This window comes from Arvicanthis niloticus, chromosome 29 (assembly GCF_011762505.2).
Source record: "Arvicanthis niloticus isolate mArvNil1 chromosome 29, mArvNil1.pat.X, whole genome shotgun sequence".
In the NCBI taxonomy this organism is placed as follows: domain Eukaryota; kingdom Metazoa; phylum Chordata; class Mammalia; order Rodentia; family Muridae; genus Arvicanthis; species Arvicanthis niloticus.
In genome coordinates this window covers 2,077,013-2,101,252 of record NC_133437.1, presented here as the reverse complement: position 1 = coordinate 2,101,252, position 24,240 = coordinate 2,077,013, and the positions used below count along the sequence as shown (strand labels likewise).

At 38.7% G+C, this 24,240-nt stretch overlaps 1 long non-coding RNA gene across 1 annotated transcript in view; it reads left to right on the top strand.

Annotated features, from left to right (window-relative positions):
- The first annotated feature begins 1,529 nt into the window (after positions 1 to 1,529).
- Positions 1,530 to 24,240, top strand: part of LOC143440267 (uncharacterized) — a 147,405-nt gene continuing 124,694 nt past the window's right edge. Inside the window, exons 1-2 of the long non-coding RNA XR_013108060.1 lie at positions 1,530 to 1,649; positions 5,722 to 5,930. This is a non-coding gene — a long non-coding RNA (uncharacterized LOC143440267). The remainder of the gene's footprint in view (positions 1,650 to 5,721; positions 5,931 to 24,240) is intronic.

The window sequence follows — 24,240 nt, the reverse complement described above, 5'->3', positions numbered from 1 at the left end:
TAATAGACTCTTCATTGAAGGCCCTTATTAGGGTAATTGTCTATAAGCCTGACCTTCTCTTTTACAAACATCAATGTCACTTTTAAGAAAGTGGCTGGTTTTTCCCTAATCTTGGTCAAGAACTCTAAGAATACTTGTTGCAAGTGCTGATATAGTCCATGCTTCCTCTCAGCTCAAGGTAGATGTTTATTTAGTAGGGTCGGTTGAGAGTAGGAGTTCCTGGCTGTAGGTAGAAGTGAGAGACTGAGTTTTTAGTCCTTTCTTCAAATTAATATTAGGTTAAAGATGGTCATTTGGGCTTCACTCTCTTTATTTGTTACATGCAGGGGTTGGATTAATTGATCCCCAGGGCACTCTTCTGCTCCAATAATTATGTTTGTGCTTATTCAGTATCAAAATGGTACCTAGATTATACTGCCTAGACTATTGGTGGCAATTTATTTAAAGTTTGCCTCATCTAACAGTGTGGTTTTGCATGTGTTGTCTCTATGTGTGGAATTACTTCCTCTCTGGCTTCTGTGCTATTCTAGAGTCTCAGCTGAGTCTCTAGGCTGGCCTTCTCTTTTGACCTGATTAGGTGCTTGTTCCCTTTCAGCTGGATTGGCCCCTGCACTGTATGACGAGCTGACTTTTCAAATCCCACTGATAATTTTTATATGTCACCCCAGGTTCAGCCATAACGTTGTGGTGGGTGTTGTTGTTGTTATTGTTGGTAGTGGTAGTGGTGATGGTGGTTTTTGTTTGTTTGTTTGTTTAGTGCACCAAGAAGAAAATGACACAGTTTTTCTTGGTTTATATTTCAAGTCAAGATCATAAAGGAAAAAAAAACATATGTGCCGCCAGGCAGTGGTGGTGCACGCCTTTGATCCCAGCACTTGGGAGGCAGAGGCAGGCGAATTTCTGAGTTCGAGGCTAGCCTGGTCTACAGAGTGAGTTCTAGGACAGCCAGGGATACACAGAGAAACCCTGTCTTGGAAGAAAAAAAAAAAAAAAAAAAAGGAAACATATGTGCCTAGATAAGGCAGTTTGTGAGCAAAACCATTCTCTGTGAAACTACATGCTTCCCTAGACAGGAGTTAGGTGTCTGGGCTTCTGACTAAGGAGAGAGGATCTAGTTCTTGACCCTGTCCCCCTTCCCGTGTACAGGGAAGGAGGGTGGCAGAGCCATTGAGAGGTACATGGAATACACGGTTTTAGAAAGTTGGGAGGAGGACATCCAATTACATAAGTTTGAGGGACTTTGCTCCATAGAGCCTCACATGACATGGTGTAGGAGAAGATGTTTCTGAGCTGGAGGGTAGCATGGAAGTGTAAAAAGACTGAAGATCACTCTGCTTCTCTGGACTTAGTGATGTATAAGAGTAACAGAAGGATACTGTATTTGCTGGCTAGTTTTATGTCAACATGACACAAGCTAGAGTCATGTGAGAGGAGGGAATCTTGATTGAGAAATGCCTCTATAAAATCAGGGTCTAGTTGACCTTTAGGACATTTTGTTAATTAGTGATTTATGGGGCAGGGCTCAGGCCACTATGGGTGGTGCCACCCCTGGCATGATGGACTTTAAGAAAGCAGGAGGAACAAGCCATTAATTCTTTGATGGCCTCTAAGATCCTGCCCTGATTTCTCTCAATGGATTGTGACTTGGGGTATGTATATCAAGTCCTTTCTTCCCTGAGTTGTTTTTGGTTATTGTGTTTTATCACAGTAATAGTGATCCTAAGTATTCTATATACACAATTTTATCTATGTGCACATGTTATCTATCTATCTATCTATCTATCTATCTATCTATCTGTCATCAACAACATATATGTATATGTGTGTATTGACATGTACACATACACATTTGTACATGTATACACACATACTCTCACATGCATATGTAACTGCTCTACTGCTTTCAAGAGTAGAAACATTTGATATTTTCATTATTTATTAGGAAATTTCAAAATGTGATTATGATCTTTTAAGTACATTAAAAGCATAGATAAAGCCTCTTTATAATGCTAGCTTGCTTATTTTTATGAAAGAAGCATGCTCTTTGAAAATTTGTAAAATATGAAAAAAGAGAATAGAGAGGTTAAGCTTACTTATAATCGTATTTCCTTCAGCTTTCCGGTATTAACCTTCAGTTGAAATTCACCGTGATCTTAGAAACAAAACATTGGTGTAATGTTTTGTCTACATGTAACTATATGACAAGTGTTCTGCCAAAGCACAGGGTGTTTAGTATTTGTGGACCCAAGAGCCATCTGTTTTGGTTGCTGGGCTTGGAGGGAGAACTTATTGTAATTAAAGCTTAATAGATAAATTGAAATATTCAAAATGCAAATTATGACATTATATATACATTTTTAAAATTTTTTGCTTTTTGATACTGTGTAGCCCTGGCTGTCCTGGAACTCACTCTGTAGACCAGGCTGGCCTTGAACTCAGAAATCCACTGACCTCTGCATCCCAAGTGCTGGGATTAAAGGCATGTGCCACCACTGCCCAGCTATATATACATTCTTTTAAAGGAAAGTAAAAATGTTCATATAATACAGGAAGATTATTACGATAACAGTAATTTTAATTAAAATTTGAAACCCCAAAGGGACAATAAAAAACAAAACAAACCCAAAATATGGTTCACAACCAATAGCTTGACAGTAGGGAGGATGATCCAGGGGGATCTGACCATGTTACCGCAGTGCATTAGTCACTCACAGCAGCTAATGCAGACAATGCTTCTGTCTTCTTGACCAAAGGAAAAAGCCAGAAAGCAAGAAAGCCAGCATTGGATATAACACTAAAAGTTCCACAGTCTCTTTCCTCTTTTCCCAAGGGTTCTGGGATATTCAGCTCAAAACAGGAAGCAGGGTCTAGCGCTAGACTGACAGTTTGAACGTTGTAGAAAATGGACACATCTGTTTCAGTTACTTAGGGAAGAAAGGTACCTTCCACACAGGGCATCAAAAACTTGCCCCACAGCTGAGTTGCTTTGGCTTGTTTCTGTTGTGTTTAAAAAATAGAAGACCTGGAGGGCACATTAAATTGACTTGATGTTTTTAGACTTTTGACATGAGGGACTAATCTTATTTTAGTGTCAGTGTATCTGTCAGCTGCTGAAGATTAAAATATAATTAGTTCCTCCCTGTAATTAGCCTTGTAATAAACGCATCGCCTCAAAGCTATGGGTAGTCAGAGCACTTAGAGCCAGACTGCCTGCATTTGAATTCTGACTCTGGTTCATAGGCTGTGAGGCTTGAAGCAAGATATCAACATCTTTAGGCCCAGGTGTTCTTATTTGTACCTATCTCATGGAATTTCAGAAGAATAAAGTGCATTTACGCGCGTAAAGGACTTAAAACAAGGTGTGGTGCACAGTAAGAAGTGTAAATGTGTTAAGTAAAGCATTATCCTTGAAGAGTTCTCTGTTGGTTGCTGGTGAGCCTGGAGCTAAAACAGAATAGCTAGGAGTGGGCCAAAGGCTGACTTGAACCTCTCATAAGTGCACTAAAACTTGCCCATACTTTTCTGGTGAGATGGGTGAGTGGTGGGGTGGGGCTAACACTACAGGAGTCTTTAAACACATTAAATTGCTTTGGGAGGCAAGCTGTGTTGGGGCTGGTTATAGGATGTGGAAAATTAAGTTACTTTAGGAGTAAGACAAACATTTGGAGGGGAGACTAGGATTTCAATCATGGTGGGAAAAGTACCAAGTCCTTCCAGGGCTATGAGGGCACCTGCCACACATAGCTTGAAGGTTGGTGTCTGCTGGACTTTGCAGTACAGGAATCTATATTGGCAGCTATTATTGCCTCACTACAGGGGCTAGTTGTCTGTATGTATAACATCCAGATCTTAGCAGGGATTAATTTACACTGTGACCTTTTGTTAAGAGTGTGTTTGGATTTCAAGCTTTTCTAGTAACTATGAAGAAGGAGGATAAGGGATAAAAAAAAAATTAAAACTGTGAAAATTAAAACAAGAATTCTTATTCCTGAAGAATGTAAAGACTGATCAGTTGGCAATTATTATCAGTAGTTATTATATTACTAGTATATTTCCTGGAGTGCATGGAAATATGTCCCTAATTCCTACAGTTGGAAACTGTGTTTTTAATTCTTTTACCTTTTGCAACATATGTATCTATAAACTGCTCCAGATCACTTTTTTACAGCAAGCTGAGAAAGCAAAGGCAAAAAATCTAAATGAATGAATGAATTTTAAAACTCTAAAATACAGTCTATTTGAAGTATTATACTAATTATCTAATTGAAATTAATGAGAGTTACACAGAATTCCACAAATTGTTCTGTTGGTACATTCGTTGTCTCAGATAAAACACCAGTCAGAAGACGTCAGCTTCCAGTGACCTCAATACATATGCATACAAAGGGGAAATGCCCGTGTGCCCTGGGCACATGCTTGGATGAGTTGGCTAGCCTTGTTCTTCTCAACTTGTTTCAAATGACTTGTTAAAGAATGCCAAGTGTTGTTATTACTTAAACTAAGTTAACTAGACGTTGAGATGTTCATGTATTTGGTTATGGTCTATATTTCATTTTAATGAGCATTTTTACTGCTTTGTTAAAAACCAGTCAGGTAAAAATTCTAACTGGATCTATTGGTAGGGAGAAATGGATACTAGATTACCTATACATCACTTTTTTGTGGAGTGTAGACTGACTTGTTCAGCAGTTCTCTGACTGTTACATAATTCTGTAATAGATGGTGCTGGTGACGAGAACTGCTTTAGCATAATATTTGATAAATTCAATGTATGTAGTATATTACATTTTCAGTGATTTTATTCACATTCTTCTTGATTGTATAATAGAGTACAATGCAAGAAAGAAGTAAGATTATATATGTGTCTGTTTTATTTATTGATTTGGTTATTTTATTTGAGCCTGGGTCTCACTATGTAGCCTTTAATGACCTGGAATTTCCTATGTAGATTAGGCTAGTTTGGAAGTCACAGAGATCCACCTTCCTCTGCCTCTCTGCCTCTGGTTAATTTGTATATATAACAGATAAGATAAGATATGGGGTGGGTAATAACAGATACTACCCAAGAGCTGCCAACAACCTATGAAATTGATTGAGATATTATTTTAAAACAAGTCTTCCTTAAATCAGGTCTGTAATTTTGTTTCGTTTTTGATCTGAGATAAGATTTCCCTATAGAGCCTTGGCTATCTTCGAACTCAATATATAAACTAGGCTGGTGTTGAACTTACAGAAATCAAGATCCTCATGCCTCTTTTTCTTGGATTCTGAGATTAAAGATTTGCACCAACATGTCTGGCATAGCTCTGTAATTTTTATAACAATATAACCAGCTTGAAACCTATTCTTGAGTATCTGATTGCCTCTACATAGAAGCAATCAGCTTCCAACAGTGCTCCTATAACAATATGCTGTTGGTTGCTAACTGGTAAAAGAAAGGTAAGTTCACGCATAATTAGAAGGAGTTCTGTTGCTTACAGAAGGGCTCCTTCACTAGATGGTTAAAATATTCAGCTCTGTGTGGCAACCACCCAACTGTAAACACCTTGACAGGTAGTATTAGCTATGAACATTCATATGATGTTTTAATCATTTCATATCTGTTGCTCAGTAATAACAAATGATTATGTAACTACCACTGGGCCTCTAGATCTCCTCTAGAGACAAGGTCCCCTCTGTCAGGCCAACCATACAACTATTCTTCCTCTTTGTCTTTTTCAGATCATGACTGCCTGCTTGCTTTTTTCCAGATGTTAAAAAACAACATTTCTGCAAGGATAACTTCCAGACAGAAGTGGAATATCTTACAAATGTGACCTCAGACTTTGAGCAGATTCAAGTAACAAAGCTAAGACAGTTTTATTTCTGCTTGTATCCTGCAGTTTTGATTAGATTGAATCAACATATGAAAATACTGGCATGTAAATTCAGTAAGGATATTTTTTTTGAATATATAGTATATAATTTTCTATTGTAGTTCCTTGTAGTGTTGGACTCTAAAGATCTAAAACCAAGGGATGCACTCCCCCAGAGACACTCAAGGACAGGACTTGCTGCAATAGCATGAGGTTTATTGATAAACTGATAAATTGATAAAAACCAGTGCTCTGGGGTTCCCTTGCATGCTGGCAAGAAGAACCCTGAATTATAGCTGAGGGCAGCTTATATACTATTTTTACAGACTTTATGAGGGCAGTTATACAATTACTTCTTAAACATTAACCATATAGGCCAAACTCCAACAGCCGTTTTCAGGCTTGGTTTCCATTCCCAGGCCCAGTTGCTAAGTAACTCAAATTTGCACCATATCTTTTTACAACAAAGAAGGGTCAGCTTAAGAAGCTTCTATTTACCCAGGTTTTACTGTGTTAAGGGCTCATAAACTCCTATCTTGGGTCTTTCTTCCTAGAATGTTTGTTTGAGTCTTTGGAATGCGCTTCTCTTGGGATGCGTCCCTGGGGGAAGTTAATGTTTGAGTTTAAAACCGAAATGGGAGCTTTTTATTAATTTTAAGTTTCTACAGTAGCACAGCTGGAAAATTCTAGTTTTTCTTTACCTTTCTTTAGTCTGATGTTTCTAGCATTTTTGTCCCTCTCCTATGATGTCTTTCCTAAACAGAGGCTGATGGCAGCAGATCTCACCTAGTTCTGTTTGGGGCAGGTGTCCTCTTTCTGCCTCACTGCCTGCTCCGGCCATATTGTACAGTCATCTGGTGGGGTTATCAGAATGTCTGAGCTGACTGTGACAATATTCTTGGAGTTTGAGATCATTAATCACTGCCAACTGCTTGTTTGCAGGGATTTATTTCATCTTCCTACCATTCAAACAACATCGTCTAATTGACAATCAGATACTTTGCATCTTTTGGATTCACTTTAAAAACCTTTATGTCAGTAGTAAGACTGTAATGCCCATGCCTGAATAAAGAAAGTTTCTCTTGTATATACTGCATATGGAATCTTGTATGCAAGTACATTTGTATATGTTGAAGGAAGTCCACAACTTTCAAAAGAGCCTGTGAACACTTAGGTGTTTTTCTTTTAAACACAGAATAGAATGCAGTTTTAAAAATAATGGGAAAAAAAACCTAAGTGTAAAGTATATATTTCAATGCCTGTGGGCATTTTTGTTTTAGCTATTGTTACCTAGAAGTCTGGGTACTCTCTTAGGGTTCTTAGTTTTGGTAATAAAATTTTAAGAATGGATTCAAATGAAGCCATAGAATAGTGTTATTAGAGTTTAAAATAAAAACAAAACAAAAATGACAGAAAAAAAAACAAAACAAAACAGGGTGGCAACTATAAATCTGCCTAGAAGAAGAAAATGGAGTAAAGAAAAAGGCTACAACATTTGAATTATGCCAGCATGGAGGCCAGCAACAGGGTATAGAACTTTAGAGAAATATTGGAGAAATATTGGAGCGCAACGTATAAGACAAAGCATGCTTTAAAAAAGAGGTGGAAACACAAAAAGAAGTTATGTTTTTCTTAGTAATTAGACGAGTAGATACATTTGCAAAACTCAGTATCTGCTACACTGTAAGAGACTTCAGAAAGGGCAGGAATTCTGGGAAAACATACTTATTCCTCTTGTGTCTTTAGCATGGCTCAAGGGCCTGCCTTCATGAGGAATGGTACTTTAACCAGATGATTCAACAACCCAACTGGGATGTTCAGTCTCTCTACCCATGGTCAGAAATTTCATTTGCTTCACCAAAGGAAATAGTTTTTCCTCAATAGTCCTTCAGTGCCTCTGTAACATTATCAAGACCTGAAGTGCACATAGTCCAATGCTCCTGACCAACACATTTTATTTTTAGGATTATCCCCCAAAGTACACTGGTGTGTATCTTCAATAAAACTGTACAAAAATTTTTATATGAGATTGTTTGTAACAGCAATAAATTGGACACAATTTTAGGTAAAAGATCCTTTAGGTAAATAAAAGTCTTTCATAGAAGTCTATTTAAATAAGTTAACATTAGTAAAGGAGAATCTTTTAACCATTGATTTAAATGAAATATGTATTGAAGTGGAAGACCAGTGTTGCTATTCGTATATAAAAAGAAAGAAGTCAATGAGCACATTGGTGAATTCATATATCTTTGTCTGTATAACCTGTTTTGACATTCTGTTAGTAGTAGCTATTGCTAATGAAAGGAACAAGGAAGTTGAGAAAGGTCAAAAAAGTTTTACTTTTTAAAAATAAGTTTAAAATGGCTGATTAGTGCATATAATTCCCGGAGAAATGAACAGGTAAAAATTAGACAAGTACATGATGCATGTAACTTTTGTCTTTCTGCCAGGATTTTTTTTTTCAGAGATGATTGATATTTTTATTTATAATTGTCAATACCTTGAAACACTGTTGATATAAAGAGGCACTACAAACCAGAAGTGTGTATAAAACAGTTTCAGAGATATTAAAACTATCCTAATCCCAAACCAAATTTCACTTAATGATTCTCTGTGAAAGTTCAGTCAACAGCTAGAAAGAGTAATTATGAAAATACATTTTAATATGATATGACCCAGACAAGTATCAGTTTGGTATACAGTAAAGAACAACAGCATGAAAACATCAGAAGGTTTTTTGTTTTTGTGCTTTTTCTGCAAATAAATCATTACCTGCCAGGATTTCTTACAGCTCACTTTAACAAGAACTCTCCTCTAAGAACAGACCTAGCTTCTGCCCTGCAGACTGGCCGTGTGATCTTTAGCTCCACTGTCTCCCAGACTTATTTATGTTTTCCTTCCTTCCTAGTACTAAGAAATAAGAGCTATTGTGAAGATTGGGTATTAAGATTTCTAGCACAAAGCCTGACATAATCCTTAATGAGATTTAATTCTCTCTTTCCAGCTTCAGAAGGTAATGATGATTTCTTTTCCTCCCCTGCCCCACACAGGGGGTGCATAGCCTACTGAAGTTTTTATGGGGTACTAGGATGAAAGAAAACTGATTGAGACAGGTGTATAACAAAGCCTCCTTGCTAGTGTCATAGTTTAGAACAAGTATCCTTGAGCCTCAGCGCTAGGCTTAGAGCAGGTAGGGCCAGATCCTACTGAGCTCAGCATCCTCTCTAAGGCCTGGAAGCTTCACACTTTTTTTGTGGCTATGACCCTTAGGCCCCTCTGTAGTCCTTTTAGTTGTGGCAGCTGTGCAGCTCAGGAAAACCAAACAGCCTCTTAGATACCAGAGTTCTCCCTCCCAATCGCCACCCCCCACCCTCCTCCTGAGGCTTTTCCCATTATTATTATTATTACCTTAGCTTTCAAATGTGTAAAATAAGTACTTATGTATTTTTATTTTGCTTTATGAGAAGAGGAGGATACGTTTATAATAAAGAACTTTGGGGGACCTTTTGTAGTAATAGATGTGCTTTTCTGAGTGTGTGTGTGTGTGTGTGTGTGTGTGTGTGTGTAGAAACCAGCAGAGCACAGAAAGTGAACACAGTGCTTTCTTTGGTCCCTTGTGGCCTCCTTGTTGTTTTATACTACATGCTGGGAAGTTTCACACACACCAACTTCACATGTCACTGAAATCAAAGGCTATAGTTACAACTTCACGAAGGGAAACATTTCTCTGGGCACCTTCCATAGCTTTCAGATTTGTTTTGATGCACAGGTTCCCAAGAACAGCTTGGAAGAGCTGGAGATGCCCGTGAGTAAGAGTAGGTACAGAGGCTTGCATTTGTTGCTGTTACCATGTGGCCTCATGTGTCATTATCAGTTTGTAGTATGGGCTGGAAGGTACTTGAGTGAGAAAGACTCAAGTTTTATTATTATTTTTTGTTCTTCTTGTTGTCTGTTTTCTTTCTGGTACTGGAGGTTGAAATTGAGGCCTAGCACATGTTGGACAAGTGTTCTGTTTTTATAGAGAACCAAATTAGACTTTAGTGACCTACTGGCAATTATAGAATAAAAGAAAAATTAAGTAGGAGAAATCCGAGAGGCCACAGAGTTCAGCCCTTCCATCATACTGAGACTTATGTGGCCTGCCTGAAATCACAGAGCTTGATTAGCAGTGGCCTGGGACCTCAAAGTCAGATCTCCATGAGCACTGTTCATTATCCATGTCAGTCTTCCGATGCCTTTTCTCTTATGCAGGATGCAGAGGCCTTACTAAACTAGTTCTAGGCTGGCATTCTGAATAGAATATTGGTCACAAAAAGGTTGATTTCATCAAGGAAATTGCATAGATAGCAGTAAGGGTATGAAAAATTAAACGTCTAAGATTGTTGTGGGGAAACAGCATTTTGCAACATGCTTTATGATCTAGTTATGGAGGCAAATCCAGTGCATATGTGAAATGGCACTCTTCTTTTAAAGCATAGAGAAGAGGCTTCTTGAGCAGCAGGACATGAGATAATGGATGCTGTCAGTCCTAGAGAGTAAGTAAGAGTCTGGCTTTGAATTTGTAGATGAAGGATAGTTCACTACAGGGCCAATAACTTATGCAAAGAAGGGCAGCCAGGCAGTGCAGGGAGGTGTCTTGGTATCCATGGGAGCCTGTTATAAAAGCCAGTCTAACTGGAATACGAGGCCATATTGGTAGGGTGTGGTGAGATAATACAGGGCCTTAAAAACAAGGTAGAAAGATGAGACCTAAAGACTACACAGAGTTCGATTTACATTTTAAGGTGAAGTGCGACTTTAAATGATCTTATTTGGTACTGCTACTTGGATAGTTAGTTATTGGTAGTATGGACTTGAAAGAGTATAAAAGATGACTTATGGGACCCTTGATAATCTAGGCAGGAGATGGTAAAGTGACAGAAATGCCTAAAAGTGGGGGGGAAAAAGACATTTTAAAGGAATTAATCACTTGAGTGGTTGTTTAGATTTGACAGACAGCGAAGAACTTATTCAAAGTTGAGTTCAAGGATATTAGCCTGGGTGATCAAGTGAAAGGAGTTGGTATCTTAAACTTCATTCTCACAGAGGCCAGAGTTTGAGCCGATTGCTCATGAGAACCTCCTCCTGGTTTGGGGTCTTCTCCCTGTGGTGCAGATTTCAGAACTCTAGTATTAAAGATGTGTCTTATTTCCCCCCCCCCAAAAAAAAAAAAAAAAAACATTTGAAACATTTGGAAGAAAGTTGCTTGGTTCCTTGCACCTGCCTTCTGACTGTTGTTGACTTTACTACATAGTTATCGCCTTGTTAAATAAAGAGAGAGAGAGAGATCCCTGGGACCCATTAGTGTCCACAGCTGGGAATGAATTTAATCTTTGGGAGAAAACAAAACTGCTTACCTGGAATATTTGTTCTCTGACTAATCATGTAGTCATGTTGATCCACCCGTATATTCTCTGAGTTCCCAAAGATCTTGGCTTTGGGAGAGTGACATTGGAAATGGTTCAATTTACAGATGTGATTACAGCAGCCATTTGGAGGGTCTGGTAACACTAGGAGAGTAACTAACTTTGAAATGTCCAAAGCACTAAAGTCTGTCTTTTATTCTGTTAGAGAGAGAGAGAGAGAGAGAGAGAGAGAGAGAGAGAGAGAGAGAGAGAGAGAGCTCTCTTAGCATATCTAAGGGACATTCTATTCCATTGCTACATCTCCTTCATCCTGAGAGAGGCCAAAATAATTTTGTAATGTACATATACTACAAAAGGCCAAAAGTCTTCCTATGAGAGCAAACATTTATTGTGGTAAAAATGTTGATTGAATCCTTCCAATAGCCCTGCAAGGAAGATAATACCATCATTTCCATTTACAGACAAATCAGTCCCCCCCCCAAAAAAAAAGCAGATAGAAACACTGTGAAGGAAAAAGTGAGCTGAATATTGAAGGCTGGCCATCTAATTTCAACCCTGACTTTTCCCTCACTCTCCTGTATAGAAGTTGAGCCAGAAATCAAATATGGAGAAGCAGCCAGGCTCAGAGAAGCAGCCAACTTGTTTACATGGCTTTATTTTTAAATTATGTGACATTATTTATTACAGATTATTTGAACTTGCCTATTACAACAAACAATTCAAGGCTTGCATGTTACTCTCTTTGTCTATAGCTTTTGTGATATAATTATGTTACAAAGCTCACAGTTTTGCTATTTATCCAGCAAGTTCATCCAAGAAGTTTTACTTCTTGCAAGGTCCTGCTTGTCTTGGAAAAAAATAGATGTCCCACACCCTCCTCACTATATTTAGCTGACTGGGACTGCAGCTTGTACCTGTTTTTTTGGCTTAAAACCAAGGCTGTTGTGCAAGAGAAGGGCTAAGTGGATAGATTTCGACTGCATCTTTGCTGTCCGTCAGCTGTTTTAACAAGGGCAGCGTTTTGAGGAAGTGATAGCCACATTACTGTAGGAAATGCAGGCATGGGAATGCAGGTGCTCTATCTGGGTTCATCCTTAACTAAGTTCTGTCTTTAGGACATCTGTTGACCTAAAGAACACTTCTTTGAAAGATAGCTGCTTCTCCAAGCTTGACTTCTCTGCTTGTGAGAAATTGTCAGCATTGCTTCTTTTAAGAATTTGGCATCAAGAGGTCAGCCTGGTCTACAGACTGAGTTCCAGGATGGCCAGGACTACACAGAGAAACCCTGTCTCAAAAAACAAAAACAAAAAAAAAAACAAAAACAAAAACAAAACAAAACAAAACAAAACAAAACAAAACAAAAAAAACAAACAAAAAAAACAAAAAAACAAACAAAAAAAAAACAACCAAACAAAAAACAAAGAAACAAAACAAAGAATTTGGCACCAAAAAAGTTGCTGTCTACCCTTTTTCTGGTGTGTGAAATCATCACGTTCCTTTGTCAGAAGGACTCTTAATTCTTTCTAATTTGTACCCACCTTCCTGCCACTAACTCATTAAACACACTCAGAAAAGCCATTATACTGTTAAGTCTCCAAAGAGAGTCAAGTTTCTCTTTATAGCTAATTCCTGGTTGTGTTTAAATAGCAGAAAAAGCAAGCCATAGCCAGGTTAATCCGAGTCTCTAGGCAGGTATCTTCCTGTTTATTTTGGCAAACACCTAGCCAGTAAAACTGATAATATGTACATGACAAGATGGGAGGACATAAAAGTGGATTATGTTTATCAGGGAACAGTGAAAAACACAAACCGTGATAACAATATGGTAATACCTTACCTAATCTCAAGCCAAGTTATAAGTGAAGCAAATCTACCCAGAAGCTGTTATAAATGGAGGTAGAAATTACTTCCTGACATTTACTAGGTAAGATCCCTCCATAAATAATAAGAGATAATGAGAAGACACTTTGGATCCTTAGGATAAATGATCAAAGATTCCTTAGTTATTCAAGTCATTCCAACTGTTCCTTGTTCATCAAATAAAATTAACACATGTGAACAATTTTCTCACCTCAATAGTTCCAAGGGACTTATGAAAAACACTTATGATTTTTCATAAGAGAAGCCAGTTGGCGAACTTGAAGCCAGCTGCCTCCTGCCTCAAATCCATCACACGGAAAAGGAAAAAGGAAGATGAAAAACAAGTTCCAGGAGATGGGAACAAATCAAGCCACAGTTCTAACTATTCTCCCTGAACACCTGCCATTGCTTTAGGGAAGCAGACTCTTAGTCGGTGTTCAAACCTATCTCTGTGCAATTGTGCACTGCTGTTTCCAGTTCATTTAACCACTTAGCAGGCTGTTTCCTGCTTATCCACAGTTTATTGCATGATTCTCAAATTCTCTGGTTCGAAGGCCCCAGTTTACAATCTTACTTCATTACTGTCTATGGCTGAAGTATCTAAATCTAGATGGCCCCTAGTCTCCAACTGAAGGCCTATACAGGATGGGTCCCTAAAGTAGCAGGTTACATGAAATGTGGTGTCAACCTCACACTAATGAGAGAAGTGGCAGCATACTCATCAGAGCTGGCACACAGATGCAGGCTTGGAGAATATTTCTATCAGTGGACTCCGGATCCCAGCCTTTAGCATGTATTCATGCAGACAAGTCATACATATCATCAAAATTCTCCACAATGGTTTGAAAAATTTCCTACTACCTGGTATTCTGATCGTGTAAGTTTCACATGGGGCCCAGAAATAGTTTTTAAAAGCTTCATAAATGGTTCTAAAGGAACAGTTTACCCTAAATAAATAGAAAGGTCTTTGAGCCTTTATCATTTGCTCACATAGCTAAAAATGAGATCTCTGCCAAAGTTTTAGAGGGATCTGGGTTTATTTATTAGTCATTATTGAAGTACCTGCAGTGAGTATGAAGTTTATAAACATCAACATCTACATTTTTATGTGGATTTTGAATTAGAACATGGTCTTTGTAAGTCATTGCATTTCTGAGTCCTGGGCTTTGTGAGCTGTGTAAGTTATAGCAGTGTCTGTTTGGCCTACCATCCCATAACCTTTTCAAAACTTAGACTCTTGTTTGCTAGTGTCCTGGTCAGGTCTGAAAGGACAGTGATGACATTTGTCTCCATTCTGGGTTCTCTGTACACAGGTGGGTTTTGGTGTACTGTATCTGAGTACATTGTGACATCTATCTAGGCTCTCTCCTTTCTTTCCAAAACATGTTAGGTTTTGCCTCAGTTTACCAAGCTAATATTCTAGTTCTTCGTGAAATCCACTGTGTACAGTGAAAATTATTACTCCACAGTTCCAAAATTCTGACCATCTGGCCTGGTTCTGCCCCATTCCTCCTCTCCTCTGGACCTTCTAACACCGACTGAGCTTGAGGCATTGTGGCGTGAGGTGGTCTGTGTGGAAATGCCTGGGTTGGAAGCTGGCTAGAAATCTTCTAGCTGGATGAGCTTGGGCCCATGGCCTAACAATTATCTTTTAGTTTTGTTGTCTACCTTACTTACTTTCTATAACTTTAAAAAAAAATTGAAAACAAGAAACAGGATCTTTTAGGAATTCAAGACAACACATATAAAATATAAATAATGTACTCAATAAACATAGTCCGGTCTGATATAATTGTTTTGGCTTACTCAAAACTGTACAGCCATTGCCTACGAAATGGTTATGTGCTGTCTGCTCTAGGGATTGGTCTACAACATTTGTTGGGCATCAGTTCCCAACTGCCTAATTTTTTCTCAGTTCCCATCATCTGTATTTCACTGTTTTCTGACAAATATGTTATCCAACCCTATTCATTTATGAAAATTTATTATTTTTAGTACTTTTTGCTGAGTGAATTATCTAAGTCACTTCAATTTAGTAGGGTGTGATGTTCAGTTACTCAGTCACCTTTTGTCTTATAGTGTAAGCCTTGTCTTGAGTTTTTGTTTGCATTTGGTTGCTTAAGCATAGCACAGGTTAAGAAGGGTATGAGGTCATTGGGGAGAGTGAAAAGATTGGGGTGTCTGCCTGTTCTTTCCTCTCTCCCTCTCTGCTCAGGATCATCCTTACCTGAGCAGCAGAAAGCAGCTGCTCTCATACACGTGGGTGGCTTATCTGCTCATGTTCAAACATTTTCTGTGTTTTGCTAGATTGTTTTAAATGAAAACAAGTCTCTTTAGGAAGCTGCTGATCTGTAGAAGGATCAGTGCCAGGCTATGCTGTTGGTAGTGGTGAAGGTGGGGATAAAGTTCTTCCATGTAGGAGCAGGAATGATGACCCTATCTAAAAAAAGATTAAAGGGCAGCAGTGGGAATGGTAGGAGGGAAGGTAAGAGATGGGCAGGGTTGGAGGGTATGTCTACACATCCAGTTGTTCATGTTGGCTGGTGGCTAGAGGGAGTGTTTGAGAACATCTGGACAGAAAATCAAGAGGTTATAGAAAAAAAGTACTGTTTTCACTGGTTTCAAAAATGCAAAATGATGGGGACTTACAAGATATCTCAGCAGATAAAATACTTGTCATAGAATCACAAGGACCGGTGTTTGAATCTCTAGAACCTCTGTAAAAGTTGGTCAGGTGCGGTGACTCCACTATAACCCCAATATCAGAGACAATTAACCAAGTGGACCATCTGAATTGCTAAGTTCCAGTTTCAGCAAGAGACTGCTTCAGGAAAGAAAGTAGAATGAGATCAGAGAAGACACTTGATATCAACCTCTTGCTTCCATATACATATGTACATCAAGCACATACTACAGAACACATGTTTATCCCACTGTGATGGTTTGTTTATGCTCAGCCCAGGAAGAGGTACTATTAGAAGGTGTAGCCCTGTTGCAGTAAGTGTGGCCTTGTGGGAGTAGATGTGTCACTGTGGGTGTGAGCTTTAAGACCCTCATTCTAACTGCCTGGAAGTCAGTATTCTGCTAGCAGCCTTCAGATGAAGATGTAAAACTCTCAGCTCTTGCTGCACAACACCTGCCTGGATGATTCCATGACACCTTAATATTAATGGACTGAACCTGTGAACCTGTAAGCCAGCCTCAATTAAATGTTGTCCTTATTAGACTTGCCTTGGTCATGGTGTCTGTTCACAGCGGTAGAACCCTAACTAAGACAGAAGTTGGTACCAGGGACTGGGGTATTGCAGATAGGCCTGACCATGTTTTTGTTTGGGAAAATGTGGATTTGGAAAACCATGGAATGTTTTAAGTGGGGCTTAATGAGCTATCCTAGTAGGAATATGGAAGACTTTGTTGCTGTGAGTGATTTGAACTTTTCAGACCTAGCTCAAGAGGTTTCAGTGGAGAAGGACTTCAGTATATGGCTTAGAGACTGTTGCTATGGTATTTCAGTGAAAAACGTGGCTACCTTTGGCCCTTGTTTGAAGAGTCTGTCTGAGGCTACTTAATTGCATTGACAAAGGAAGTCTTAAAACATCCATCATAGAGTGTTCTCTGGTTAAGTCTCATGAGGAACATTTTAAACATGCTTATCAAGCTGAGAAAGAAAAAATATAAAATAAATCCATTTGAATATTAAAGGGGTGCCAGAAAGTGAAACAGAGGTGGATCCAGTGTTCAAGGAGATAACAAATTAAGGCAGTGGTGATCTTGGACCTAGATCCTATCCAACTAAACTTAGATTCAGGCATGGTGGGACAAACCTGTAATCCCAGGAGACAAAGCCAAGGAGATCTCTGAGTTCAATGCCAGCCTGACCGAGCAAGTTCTAGATGAAGAAAAGATTAAATACATGAGTGGTGGTACACACCTTTAATCTCATGAGACAAGCATGCAGATCTCTCTGAGTTCAAGGTCAATCTACAGAGTAAAATCTAGAACAGCCAAGCTTAGGCAGTGAAGGACTTGGAAAAGAGGAAGCAAGTGATAATGTCCTAGAACAAGGGGGCCATGGTCCAGCTCCTGCAAGCAGCATGTGTCTCTGGCTTCAGAGTTAAGTGGAGAAGGGACTACTGGGACAATTGGTGCTGTTTATCTGGAGCTAAGAAATTGGTGGTGATTAAGAAGAGACCAGCATCACAGAGGTGAAATCTGGGAAGTGTTTTCTGAGAGCAAGAGAAACTGTGTTTCAGAGCGGAAGCTGTATCTCATGCTGCAGCTGTACTTGCTAATGTGTAAGAGTCATCCAGGTGGCACTGGTTTGGAAGGTATGAAGGTGTCATGAAAGGCAGCTGAGTCTTGGCACTGTGAGAGGGCATGGAAGGCCATTGGTGAAAGTGTGGCCTCAGTTGCAGTTGATGGCTCAGGACTGAAGGGGTCATGCATCCCTTTTGGCCTAGCTGACCCAATCTGAAGGGATAAAGTAACAAATACCACCTAAAATATACCAAATAGGATTATTGACTCTGGGGAAACCTCAATACTTGATAGAGAACCCTCCATCATTTGATAGAGAGTGTAATGAGGCCCCCTTTATGAAAAATGCCTATTCAAATCATTTAAATTAAATATAAACAACAGACGGATTTTAACCACAGAGATAAAGTAACTGTCTAGATGGCAGAGCCAAAAATGAGTCCAGGTTAATGGACACCCCATTAAGGAAGTCGCTGTAGAAATGCAAAGGACCAAAGATTGATGCTCTGAGCCTGAGCCTATGATAACACAGAGTATAAAACACTAGGAGCTGGAAGTCGTTTCCTAAGTGTCCCTTCTCACCTGAAGTGCAAAAGCTGCCTTTCAGGCAGAGTGGCTCTTGCCACTTCCTGGTGCCAGAGAGCTGAAGCCTTGGCAGCCAACTGCACTGCTAGAATGCCTGCAAGGACAGGCGTCTAGAACATGTCTGCACAGGAGACCAGTATTCTCACATTCACTCAGTTTTAAATAAGGAGATTCATTCTGAAACATGTCATTAGTCAGTCCTGGATGACTCCAGAGAGGGCAGACTTTCAGGTTTCATTGTGTTTTTAAGAAACATTGTGTAAAAGAAATTGTTAACTCTATAGCTATGTCCTATGCATTATTCTATAAGAAAACTCATCGCTTAGATTCCGCCCGCCCCCCACCCCAGAACTTCAAGGGGCATCTCCAGACACAATAATACACACACACACACACACACACACACACACACACACACACACACACAACCTTTAGAAACAAGCATATGAAAATAAAGAAAGAAAACAGTCATTATTCCTTCTCAGCAGAGAAAATTTTGAAGATTTTGACAGTAAATAAAGAGAAAGAGGTTTTCAATGCAGACACGTAGTGTGGAGGTAAGTACTAGAGCAGGCCGGTACTAATGGGGTAGAAATCTGCTTAGGATATTCTACAGCCCTGTGGCTCCAGAATAGTCTTTTTGAGCAATACCAAAATACCAGGAAGAGTTCAGTACATCTCAGTCTCCCAACTGACGGAACCATAATTCCATCGTTGAAAGGATTCTCAGATGATCAGTGTATACACTGAGGAGTGAGAGCCTGGTAGAGACTGGAGAGGCAAGATACTGAATAAACCTGCAATAGATGGGGCATTCCGATTTCAGCAAATATGAATGATGTCAGGAGATATTATTATAAAGGCACATTTAGGGTCCAGATCAAAGAGGTTCTGACCCCACAGGTTTTGTATGGTATCTGTGAAATCAGCATCTCTTACATGTGTCCTAGGGCTCTGAACCACTTTTTTTTTTAAACAAACCTTTGCCACTGATGCCAACATCTTTCATAAGAAGGATGCATTTAGTAAACACAAGCTATGACAGCAGGCTTTGGATGCTTTCGCCTAGGCTAATATTGTGAACCTAACAGATCCAGAATAACCTTGTAGGAAATCTCTTGGGCATATCTGTGAGGAAGTTTGTAGACTATGTTAACTGAGATGGAAAGATCCATCCCTGAATGTGGGCAGCAATGAGCAATGTCCCTAGCACTTGCTTCTTGCACAAGAATAATGGGTCCCTTGTCTGAGATAGGATCTATGGTTCTAGAATCCCCAAGGCTGGTCTTCCTAACTTTTTCCATGAGCTCTAAGTTCTGCCCCCAAACTTACTCATTACTTTGCTATGCTGTCTTTTTCCCCTCATAAGTTTCAGAATAAGAAAGGGTGATTTTGGATGTTGGTTTAAGGCATGTAGAATTCTAGTTCTGTGATCCTGAGGCAAGGGTAGTTCTGAATCTTCAACAGTTTCTAAGACTGTATAAAATAGATTACAGCAGTACCTGTCCCATAGAATTATCAGAACCATTGCAAGAGAAATGGCCTGTGGAAAATACATGTCACAAAACACCTCACTTAGCAGACATTTAATAGATGATTATAACAGTTCTCTTTTCCTGCCTGAAGAGTGGCTATTTCCTCCGAGGTTTACTTATTCATTATAGGGTGTCCTGACAAGTCTCTTCACGTTGTCTATAGTGAACACCATCTGTGCTCACAGAATATTAACACTTCTTTCTTTGCTTTTTGGACATATTCTTATTCTTATTAGCTTGTTCTTAGCCTTTCTGCTAAACTGTAAGATTATCAATACAAACAACAACAACAACAACAAAACCCTGTTTCATCCTTCTTTGTAGCATTAGCACCTCTTACAGATCAGTAAAGGAGAGGTGATTACACATAAGCACTGTACTCAGTGTTTTTAACATAATATCTCATTGAGTCCTCAGAACAACCCTGTAAGATAGGCACTGCTGTCGTCTCCACTGTACACACTAGGAAAGTAAATGCTAAATAGTTGTGCTGGCTAAATTTATGTCAACTTGACCCAACTATCATTAGCTGAGAGGAGGAAACCTTGACTGGGAAAATGCTTTCATATGATCAGGCTGTAGGCCAGCCTGTAGGGCATTTTTTAAGTAGTGACTGATGGGAGAGAGCCCAGCCATTTTGGGTGGTGCCATCCCTGGGCTGCTAGTCCTGGATTCTATGTGAAAGCAGGCTGAGAAAGCCGTGAAGAGCAAGCCAAAAAGCAGCTTCTCTCCATGGCCTCTGCATTAGTTCCTGCCTCCAGGTTCCTGCCGTGCATAAGTTCCTGTCTTCACTGTGCCTGATGATGAACTATTATATTGAACTGTGAGTGAAATAAACCCTTTCCTCCCCAATTTGCCTTGGGCTTGGTGCTTTATTACAGTACTATAAGCCCTGACTAAGTAATGCTGGTTAGTTTTAGTTGTCAACTTGACATGAGCTAGAACCAGCAGAGAATGGAGATGTAATGATGAATTATCTAGTTCAGTTTGGCTGTGGGTACGTATATGTGGTACTATTCTCTAGGCAGGGAACAGTAGAAGCAAGGAGAATATTAGCCGAGAATGAACAAAACAGGATATTTTGATACAGCACCAGAAATGAAGCCACAGCAAGTGCTTGTTTTCACTACTTAGCAATAGACCTGAATTTTAACTCAGAGTTCTAGTTCCTACAGTCAAGACAACAGGTGGCTCTGAGTGCTTGGTGAAGTACATGCCATAGTGAGAACAGCTATTTTAGGTGAGACCTTCCTTCTGCTGAAAATGACCTTTTAGAGGTGACAAAGAAGCCAATCAAATCACTGGTCAGTCTTTGGATGCCTTATTAACTTCAGATAATATCAAAACAAACCAAATGTAAATGTTTAATGAATTTCATTTGGAAAAATAACACCCTCAAATCTATGACGAAATCACAAAGATATATATTTCAAAGAGCAAAATTTTGTTGTAGAATGGGAACAAATGTAGACTCCCTGACACAGAGATAGCTTCTTTTTTTTTAGCTTTGAGTTATAATGTACAGACAATAAATGTACAGCTATACAATACGAGTTGATATTTCACCACAATCAAGATATAGTAAACTCCACTTTCCTGAAAGCACGCTGTGTCTCTTTGTGCCTTCCCTGTCCCCTACCAGTTCTGGAAATCTGTTAATCTGCTTTTTAATCATGATTTTGCCTTCTGCAGAATGCCAGCAAATGTAACAGAGTATGATAGACTTTTGTGTATAGGTTATTTTGTTTCACGAGGCTTTGAAGTTTTAACTATATATATATTTTTCATTAGTAGTGTTTCTATCTTTTTGAAAAGAGCTGTTTCACATTATGAATTTCTTTAGTTTAGGAATTTAGCAGTCGACATTTATTCTAAAGCCAAGGAAAAAGCCAGGTTCAGAACTAAGTGTTTTAGTTAGGACAGATGACAGAGGTTCTGGTTAGTCATCAAAATGATGGACTGGGTATTAGGACTATCTTGTACCTCACTGGTACAAATTGGCATAATTATGCTCTAATTGTATTTTGAGAGAAAAGTTTTATTTTAACAGGAAGGGTGATATGTAGGAGGAGCTAAGGTGGGAGGAGTACTGAGAGGAAGAGAAGGAGTAAGCAGAGGAGGAGAAGAAGGAGAGGAGAAGCTAGGTGATGAGAGAGAGAAAGAGGGGGGAGACAGGGAGGCAGATATTCATGTATCTCCACCAGTCAAAGATAGTTGATATACCTGGGTTGGGTAGTGGGTTACACCTCTGACTGAGCATTACCAAACTTATAAAGCCTTTGATTAATATTTTTAAAAGCCGGGCGGTGGTGGCGCACACCTTTAATCCCAGCACTTGGGAGGCAGAGGCAGGTGGATTTCTGAGTTCGAGGCCAGCCTGGTCTACAGAGTGAGTTCCAGGACAGCCAGGACTACACAGAGAAACCCTGTCTCGAAAAAAAAAAAATATTTTTAAAAAAATGTATAAATGCAAAAAGGAAAAGGGGGCATGGGATAGGGGTTTTCTAAGGGGGGGAATGGGGAAAGGGGATGGCATCTGAAGTGTAAATAAAATATCCAATAAAAAAGGAAAAAAAAAAGGAATTTAGCAGTCAATGCTCATTTGGGTTATTTCTTGCTTTGTTATAGATACTCATGGAAGTTCTTTCTATAGAAATATGCTTGCATTTTCTTGATAAACACTTTGGAGTTCACTTGATGGGCCTTATGGTAAATTCGTATTTAGTGATTGATATGGCATAGCCACATTGGTTTCCTTTTTCTTTTTTAATTAATTTGGTAATTAAATTTAAAAGTTTTAGACTGTATATATGTTAGACATATGTGTCCTCATATCCCTATCTTCCTTTTTATTTCACCTTCCCCCCATCAGCTCCCTGACGATTACACTTCTACTTTCATGTCATAATTATATAGTACAATTTTATGTATCTGTATGAACTCTAAGAACCATAAGTTAGAGGAAAACACACAATACATGTTTTTCTGAGATTGTCTTATTTTACTTAATATGATGATCTCCACTGTATCCATTGTCTTGTAAACAACATGGCTTTATTCCTCTAAATACTTGAAAAAATATTCACACACACACACACTTTTCTCATTCATTCCTCTATTGTTGGACATTATTATTGTTTCCATAATTTAGCTAATTCGAATAGTGAAGTGACAATGACTGCTGTGCAAGTATCTATGTGTCATGTTGACTTGAAGTAATTTGAATAAATACCTGAGAGAAATAGAGCTGAACCACATGGAAGATCTATTTTCAGATTTTTGAGGAACATCGCTACTGACTTCCATAGTGTCTGGACTAGTTTTTCTCAGCAGCAGTGTATGAGGGTATTTATTTGTCTGTGTTCTTGCCACAGTTTGTTATTTATTTTCCAATGACTGTCTTGATTATGGTGTGGTAGAATCTCAATATAATTTGAATTTACACTTCTCTGATGACTAATGAAATTCAACCTTTTGTCTTCTGTTTGTTGGCCATTTACATTTTGTTGTTTGAGAACGGTTTCTTCATTTCATTAGCCCATTTGTTGATCGGTTACTTGATTTCTTCTCTTTTAGTTATTTTGTATAGTCTAGATATTAATCCTTTGTCAGCTGTATAGCTAGTAAAGACCTTTCATTTTGTAGGCTGTCTTTTCACTCTCTTTTGCTATCCATAGTTTTATAATTTTATGATGTCTCTTTTAGTGATTGTTGGCCTTATTTTCTGAGTGGCTGCATTGCTATTGAAACAGTCCTATATGTTGAAGGGACTTTGTATTTTCCTTTATAACATTTTCAGGGTTTCAGGTCTTATATTAAGATCTTTATCCATTTGGGATTGATTACTTTTTCAGGGTAAAAGATGGAAGTCTACTTTCCTTCTCCTATATGTGGACATCTACTCTTGCCAACACCATCTGTTGAAGAGTCTGTATTTTCTCTGATACATGCTTTTAGCATTTTGACAAAAATCAGGTGGCTGAATCTGTGTGCATTTATATCCCACCCTAGTTATCGATGTAACCATAGTATATTCCATTCTTCCAGCAGTGTACTAGACTCTTGGTTGCCTCTGTCCTCAGCAGCACTTGATATTATAAGTCTGCTTTACTGTATTCTAGATTTGATGTTAGGTAGTAACTGTTTTGTGGTTTCAATTTTAATTTTCTTTAAATCTTTTCATTGACTATAATCATAGTATATAGTAATGTATTGGATAAGGACGTTTTTATACAAGTATTTATTTTATTTTGTAAATTTGCATATTCTTGAAGATTGGTGATGCCAAACATCTTTTCTAGATCAGCAATTGCCTATTGAAATTTTATAATCTAAAACATGGTTGGTATATTTTCTTGATGAGTTTTATATGCCGTTTGTCAACTACATGTTTTACAAATATTACTTACTTTGTGGCTTGTATTTCCATTATCTTAAATATGTCTTTTGGACACTAAAACTACTGTATTTTATTAACTTCAACTTGTCCATTGTGTATATGTGTGTGTGTGTGTGTTGTCTGTTTCTTGAGAAGACTTGCCTAACCCATTCCCACAATGATTTTGTTCTCTCTAGTTTGTTTTTTCTTCACATTTATGTTTACCATCCATGTCAAATAAAGCTTGTGTCTGAAATAAAGGTTCAAATTCTGCAAGAGTTTCATCTTTCACCTATGTGTCACACATTTCTCATGCCCCTCTGTCAGGCTAAGCACGGCCATGTAGAGACTATTATTCTGGAGTG